Here is an 8,023-nt window from a genome sequence, read left to right on the forward strand (position 1 = left end):
ATGATTAGAATAATCTTTTGAGGAAGATTGCTGACTTAGTGTGGTATTAACACCCACTGTGTGAGTGTGGAGAAGGGGCAATGAGTGCTGTCTTTTTTTTTTTTTTTTTTTTTTTTGAGTGCTGTCTTTGGAAAGTTCCATATATAGTTCAGGTAGTGAAGGTCATAATGTACTGTAGAGGGCATAATGAAGTGGCTGACAGGTTTCAGCTATGCCGTGCTAAAAAGTGGCCAAGAGCTTGTGTGTAACTAGAATGTGTATGGCAGTGTGTTTTTTGAAAGAAGCACCTCTGAAGTTCAGCACTTCCTAGTGATGGCCTGCTTTTCAGTGATTATATGTGGCCAGCTGCAACACAGGTGCGGGTTCCAGGAGTGGGTGGAGAGTCAGATTGGAGAAAGCACATCAGTCTCATCATTGAAGTCATTAAGAAGAATGGCTGACTTTGGCATAAAGCAGAATTGAAGGAACTAGGGAAAATGATAGAAGATACTTTGGTGGATGGTAAGAAGGAATGGTTTATGTGACTAATCGAATTACAAAATGAATTTTTAGTAACAGAGAAATGGTGGAAGTGGCTTTGGAGAGCTAGAAGCAGTAAGACTGTTGATCAAACTGAAAGAGTAGGAGAATGATAGAGCAGGTTGCCCAGGAAAAGCCAAGTTTTAGGTGAGAGATGATTATAACAATCCAAGTAAGAGCCGATAAAAATCTATATTGGAGTGGTGGCACATTGCCTTAATCCTGGGACTTGAGATGAGGCAGGAGGATTGCATGAGTTCAAGGCCAGCCTGGGCTATACAGTGTAAAGCCAGCGTGAACTGCATAATGAGACTTTGTCTTAAAGAAAAGGGGGGGGGGGAGATGGCTCAGTAGAATAAGCACTTGCCTGTCAAGCGCGAGGGCGTGAGTTCAATCCCTTGTTCTGCCAAAAAAAAAAAAAAAAAAAAAAAATTGTAACATAGGAACCAAAAGAAATAGATGGATTTGTACATTCACCTGTTCTTTTAATTTCCTTACAAAATAAATAATACAGAATGAAAACCATATTTAATCACTGGTACAGAGGTGAAACACTGAAAAACATGAGATGGGGGTATGAAAAGGCAAAAGATGTGGGACAGTTTGTTGACGAAAGAACACAGACCAAGTTGATAGACGCTAGTAAATAGATGCGCTTGAGTGGACCTAAATGTAATTAAGGTAATACAAAAATGGGAAGGAGTAGCTTGCAGTAGAGAAAATGTATAGATACCATGTTGCTTAGGAAATGACTACAAAGAAAGAGACACAGGTCCAAAGTGGAAAGAATGAGGGGGATGGTAGGAAAGAGATGGAGGGTCTAACATTGCCTGCTTTTCTCTTTTGTCAGGTATGACAATTTTCTCTCATTTTATCATGGTATATTCTGTTTTAGTTACTTTGCTGTCACTGAGACACAATTCCTGACACCCACAATTTAGAGGAGAGGTTTATGTTGGCTCCCAGGGTTTAGAGAATTCTGTTCACAGTCAGCTGTCACTAAGGCAGGAAAAGCACAGTAGAAGGGTCTAAGGAACTACATCAGGAGCAGGATAAACCCTCCAGCTGATGCCCAACCAACAGACCCACTTCTAACAGCCTTGGCAGCCCTGAACTTATGAATGGACTAACAACTGATAGGATTGTGTCTTCAAGACCCAATCACTTTCCAGAAGCCTAGTCTCTGAACACAAGAGCCTTTTGGGGAATAGTCTAGATTTAAATCTCACTTTCTTAAAAAAAAAAAAAAAAAGACTCCCCCTGTTTTGTGCTAGGTTGGCAGATGCCTTCCTTAGCTTCTCTTTATCCTACCTCAGCCTTTTAAGTAGCTGGGACTAAGGAAGGCATCACTGCATAGATACTTTGTTAGTGACTTTAGAAGCTTGTTGTGTCTTTTCATTTATTACTTCTATGTAGATGCCTCCCAGATGTACAATTCTAAATAAGCTTTCGTATTTTTTTTTCTTTTTTTTTTGAGACAGTGTCTTATGTTAATTCAGGCTGACCTTGAACTCACTATGTAGCCCAGGCTGGCCTTCAATTTACAGCAATCCTCCTGCCTTAGCCTCCTCAGTGCTGGAATTACAGGCATGCACCACCATCCCATGCTTGGCTAGTTTTTTTGTTTTTCTTGAGACAGGTTCTAACATTATAGTTCAGACTGGCCTTAAATCTGTAATCCTTCGCTTCAGCCTCCTAAGTGTTTGGGTCACAAGTGTGCATCATCACAACTAGCAATAATATTCATTTTTGTCAAACTTCGTTTTTCCTCACCTTTTATATTATTAAATACTTGACTTTCAAATGCTTACCTGAGGTTTTGAAATTGTCCATTAGTACCTTGCAGTATTTGTAGCAGTTGATGTTTTTAGACCACTAAGGGACCTGTGCTCCATGCTTCAAATTTAATGTATTCCTCACTCACAAGACTTAATTCACAAGGCTTTACTCTTTCAATCTCTGAGCAAAGAATACTTTTCCTATTCTGATCAGAGTTTTTGATGTTTCAGAGAGAACATACATAAGGCAGAATTGTAAACTAACATTGAGAAAAATATGAAAAAGCACAAATACACTGTATGGGTGTCTGGTGCAGCTTTGCTTCAGGGTTAGTGCTGGCATCCAGCCCTGGGGCATTTGTCACTTTCCCCCGAACTTCATCTAATCACTCACCAAATTTAGTAAGAAAGTCTTCACCACTGGCCTGCATCCTGAGCTCAGCTAAGAGTGTGGTATAATATGTAGCACCTTTCCTGAAGTGCCCTAGAGTTGTTACCTCCTCATATGTGTCAGGGCCTCTTTCAGGGGGCTGTGGAGTTAAATATTGGTGGAGTTTGTGGGTTAGAGTAAGCATGGGTTCTTAAATCAGGTATTTGTGTTGAAAAGGATTACTGTAGAAATAGATGATGTATGCTTTTAATGATAACAGTTCATTTATAATTTACACAGATAATTGATTTAATAGATAGGAGTTAGATGCCTAAAAATCATGGCAAGAGTAGTTTTCCTTCTAAATTTGAGAACAGCTCAAACCCAAGAGATTATAATGAAACACTTGATGTTCTGCAGGGTCCTGTATCTCTGTGTTTGTCAGTATGTTTGTATGTGTAGGTACACACAAATGGTAAAGATAATGTGTCCATTTGATCAGGTTTTATAACTAAGTCTTTAGGGAAATGGCTTGGAGTCTAAAGATGTAAATGATTCCAGTGAATTAGTAAGAAATATTTGGACAAGTTGCTGCCAAAGTTTTGGGAGTGTATTTTTTTTCCCGTAATTTTATTGAGAAACAAATAGCAGTGAGACAGTTTCAAACAAATTGGTAGGACAGTTTCAATAATTAACACATTGCATACATTCTTCCTAGTGGTTAATTGCTGTACAAGATGTGGACATGATATCCTATTTACAAACACCATTAGAACAAATCCCTCTGTTCATTAAGAGAATGTATATCTATCCTAACCACTTTGAATACACAGATACAATGGGGGTATTTAGGAAATGGATTTTTCAGGGACAAGTGGCCTTTCTGGAGTAGTTACACCAAATTTGAGGCTAACTTGTGTGTTAAGCTGGAAAATGTTAGCTTTGAGGGAATGAGAAACAGTTCAGAACAATGCAGTATTAAGAAAGTTATTTATGGATTGATTTTGTAGGAGCTGATAAAAATTATGTAAGTTTTGGAGAGATTTTGAATAGCTAAATGGGGGATGTCATAGAATAGTAAATTTTAAAAGGATAAATGGATGGTTTAGAGAAGTCTTTTGCTTTAGGGAAAAATACAGTTGTTAGGTTAAAAACTGGCAACGGAAAACTAAAACGAGTAAGGTGTAGAGGAGAAGGAGGAAGGATGGGGGAAGAGGCTGTTGAAGGATTTGTCCCTGTAAACTTGTGCGTTGTTACAAGGCTGTGTTCTGAAGAATCCTGTTGGGTACTACTTGTGATGACAGGCTTAGTAAAGAACAGAGGTTAAACGGTTGTTGATTTTTAGAACTTCGGGCTTTTTACCCAGGAGGGTCGGGCATCAGCGCGTTATTTCTTAAGTCACCAGGGAAGTAGGGAGCCTGCCTGTTGTTCCGGTTCTAGGCTGTGGGCGCGCACTTGGGGGGGAGGTTGGGAGGGCCGCAGGCCAAGCCGGATGCTCCGTGATGTAGGAGGTGGTGCAGGCTTCAGGCACTGCCTGAAGAGCATGGGCCAGGAGGGAGGCGCTTCCGCACTGCCCCTGTGACCCGCTGGGGGCTCTCACAGCGCCCTTTTGTGGCGTGCAGAAGCTGCATGGGGCGGACTGGCGTTCTCCGGTGCAGGAGGGCGCTTGGAGCCCGGCGGCGTGCCTTCCGGTCGGCCGCCCAGGGTCTGCGAGCAGGTCTGTTGTTGGATTGGATCGTGCTCAGAGACCAGCGGTGTGCAGAAAGGTTGGGCAGGGGACTTGGTTTACAAGACAAGTACTTTGCCTTTTACTTGGTATCACTCAAAAAAATACATGCCTGTATGTTAGTATTTCCTGTTTGTATTACCTACATAAGTTACAAAAACCGGTCCTAAGGCTTTCCTAGAATTAGGCTAAGTGGCAAACTTTTGCTCTTCATACTTTGTAAAGACTTTTCAAGTAGTGTCATGAAACAACTACTTGTGTAGTAGATAAAATGCAAAGCCAGAGCTGTATCTGTAGCTTGCATTTAAGGTCAGACTTTTTGTTTTACATAACAGTTATGATTTAATGACTTATTTAGTTTGATAGAGGATTTTACAATACAGGGTATGTGTCATTATTGAGGACATTAGTAAAAGCATTACACAGTTTTGAAATTACAAGTATGCTAAATGTTGCTATAAATAAAATCCAATTCAGAGTTTTAGATTTAATAAATGTAAAATTATGTTTGCAGTTGTCCTCCTGAGTTTACTGTGTGGTTTCTGGGCAGATATTTTGTATTGACAGCATAGTATGGGTGTGGAACCTTAACCTGAGGGAACAATTTACTTAAGATTCCTAGCCTGCCTCCCAGCTGGGAATAGACGCTGGATCTCTGTTCCCAGTCTGGTGACCTATCCAAGAATAGACTAATGAAACTGGGTATTTGTCTGTTTAGAGGAAAATATAGATAACTGAGTAGGGTTTCCAGTATTAAAGAGCTAAAAAGTGAGCATGGGAGTGTTTAAATTTCTATTGACATGTTAAGTTTAAATGTAATTTATCTGTACTGAATTCCTTTAAAAATACAAGGACTTGTGGGTATTTCTGTGTTACTTCTAATGGAATTTGTACCACATTTACATTTGATTAAGATATATGCTTACAGTATTTAACTGGGTGGATGTATTTTTCACGTGGGTATAGAATACTATAGCAATTAGAGAATACTAAATAATTTGAGAATGTGTGGCCTTTTGGAAAAAGCTAGGGAGGAGAGGAATTATGTTAACTTCATTAATCTCTGTTTAAAACCTTTGGGCCAGTTTATTGAGAATGCTTAAAGTACAGATACCTGTGGATTTTCTGCTCAGGCTTTTTTATATTTTGTTCTCATAGATATTACATTGGTCACACATGACAGTAATTGATGGTATATTAGTTTGCCTCATATGAAACTACTGTGACTCCAGGAGCCTGGTAGTTATGCTGTATCACATCCCCACCTGACCCCCACCTTTTTAAAATTTTGAGTCAAAATCTTGCTAAATTACCTTGGGTGGTCCTGATTTGTGATCCTCTAGCCTCAGTCTTTTGTGTACTTGGGATTTTAGATCTCTGTCACTGGGTCCCAGCTGCATGAACTTTTTATAGTATCTGAGTTGAAAGTGAATTATTCTCCTTTGTTGAAAATTCTAGCTTTCCTGTACCTTTCTTCCTGTGTTACAGAAGACAAGCAATCTTCCTTCCTCCTTCTGATCTTCTGAAAGTCTTGGGACATTTTGTGTAATGTAGTGGTTCTTAAACCAGAGGCAGTTTTGGCACTGTCTGGAGACACTTCCCTATGCCAAACTAATCTGAAGTCCTTCTTAAAAATGCTGTTTTGAGACAAAATCTTCCTAAGCTGCCCAGGCTGCTTTTGAGCTAACCTCCTTCCTCAGATTCCTGAGTAGCTGGGATTACAAGTGTTGAACCACTATACCTAACTAGGGACAATTTTGATTGCCTTCCTGGAAGATTCTACTGCCTTTTAATAGACGCATGCTAAATATCCTGCAGTACACATAATAACCTCTAAGAGGAAAAAATAATTCCTATTGCCACAATGGAAGGAAGGCCCTGAGCTCAATTCGTAGTATTGTGCCACAAAAAAGAAGAAAATTTGTCCATTGCAAAATGTTAGCAGTGCTAATGTTGAGAAACCCTGATCTCTAGTGTTATAAATAACAATTTTCCTAATGCTTTAAACTTAACAGAAATGATTATAATGTGATTGGTATTTCTGTGTCATGTGTTGTGTTTCCCCAAGTTACCCTTGGAATGATATAGGTCAAATGAAGTACAATAGAGCATGAAAGTACAGGATTTTGCAAATGGAAGAGTAACAAGTATAACTCCTTCAGTTTATAGATGAGGAAACTGAATTTCAAAAAGATTGTGTGTTACTCAGGGTCTTGCAGATAAAGCAGAGCTCAAGACTTGTTATTTATATTTTCGTTTAGTTTTATATTACCTTTTAAAATTAATATCTATGTTACTGAAGGAAGGATATTGTATCATTAATGATACATAATTTTTAAAAATCAGATTAAAATTTTTAATTACATTAAGTACTTTTGCATTATTTTTAGTGAATTTTTTAGATTTATATGTATATATTCAGAATGATATGTGAATTATTGTAGGTTGTTCAGTATCTACTTTTTAAGAAAATCTTGAAAAATTTAAAAAGACCACATATGGCTTTAAACAAAACAATTTAAAGTTTATTATAAAAATCATAGGCTGTTTCTCCTTCTTTGGCAAGCCTTAGCCTCCCAAGGAGCTGAGACTGCAGGGTGTTAGGCACAGTATCTGATCAAACTCAAGTGGCTTATTAAGACTATGGTACTTTGAATGTATAGACTTATACTGTTATGTGAGAGATACTGTAACCTTTGTTGAATTGACTATAAATGTGTTCTTTAAAATTTTTGTTTTGTTTTTTTGATATAGGGTCTGGCTAGGCAGTTTGAACTGGTAGTGATCTCTGTCTCAACCTCCCCAGTGCTGAGATTACAGGCATGTACCAAATCTGTTCTTAATAAAATCTTTTTGGTTAATTTTCCAGAAAGATTTTGTGAATTGTAATTGAGTGAAATACAAAGTTGATATTTAGATGAAATATATTCCATTATAGAGTTTATCAATGAGATTGTTCTTGTGTTCACAGGTTTTTTTCTTTGTTGTTATTTTGAGACAGGGTCTCTGTAAGTATTAAGTTGCCAGGACTACTTTTGATCCTGTTTCAGCCTCCCAAGTGCTAAAGAGTTACAGTTCTGTGGCATCATACCCCCTTGCCTTTTTATTATTTTTAAGAAGTTTTGTTTGTTTGCTAGAAATAGGGTCTTGCTAAACAGCTCAGACTCATAGTGATCCTCCTGTGTCAGCCACCCCAGCATTGGGGTTACAGGCACACACTACCATGCCTGGTTTTGGGGCCAGCATGCCCCTTGCCTTTTTAAAAAGAAGGAAGACATTTTCCTAAAACTAAAATTCTTGATATAGTTAACAAAAAAGCAAAATAAATGAAGAGTTAATCTGGCATTTATGATGTTTAGTATTTTGCTGTTAAGGAAATATTTAAATAGAAGAAAGGATAATATAAATTCTCATATACCCATGAGCTAGCTTCAATAGTTAACAGTTATTGGCAGTGTTGTTTAATTTATATTTGTGCCCCCACCTGCCCTAGAACTACACTTTGCCTGAAGAGTAATTGTTGTAGGCAGCTGAATTAAATAGAAATATTATAGGCAGTCAGACAGGGCCAGGCCCTCAAGGAGACAATATGGAAGACAAGGTGACTTTGCAACTTGGAAGAGACAGACA

At 38.4% G+C, this 8,023-nt stretch overlaps 1 protein-coding gene across 9 annotated transcripts in view; it reads left to right on the top strand.

Annotated features, from left to right (window-relative positions):
* Window positions 1-8,023, top strand: part of Znf148 (zinc finger protein 148) — a 183,162-nt gene that overhangs the window by 14,825 nt on the left and 160,314 nt on the right. For 2 of the 9 annotated variants that reach the window (XM_023702178.1, XM_023702183.1), the window contains exon 1: window positions 4,361-4,384. The exons of the other annotated variants lie outside the window; for them this stretch is intronic. The gene's annotated coding sequence lies outside the window, so the exon portion shown is untranslated. Of the gene's footprint in view, window positions 1-4,360; window positions 4,385-8,023 lie in introns of those variants that run through there. 9 annotated transcript variants of the gene reach the window in all.

The sequence above is a fragment of the Octodon degus genome, unplaced genomic scaffold, assembly GCF_000260255.1.
Source record: "Octodon degus isolate 3935 unplaced genomic scaffold, OctDeg1.0 scaffold00147, whole genome shotgun sequence".
Lineage (NCBI taxonomy): Eukaryota > Metazoa > Chordata > Mammalia > Rodentia > Octodontidae > Octodon > Octodon degus.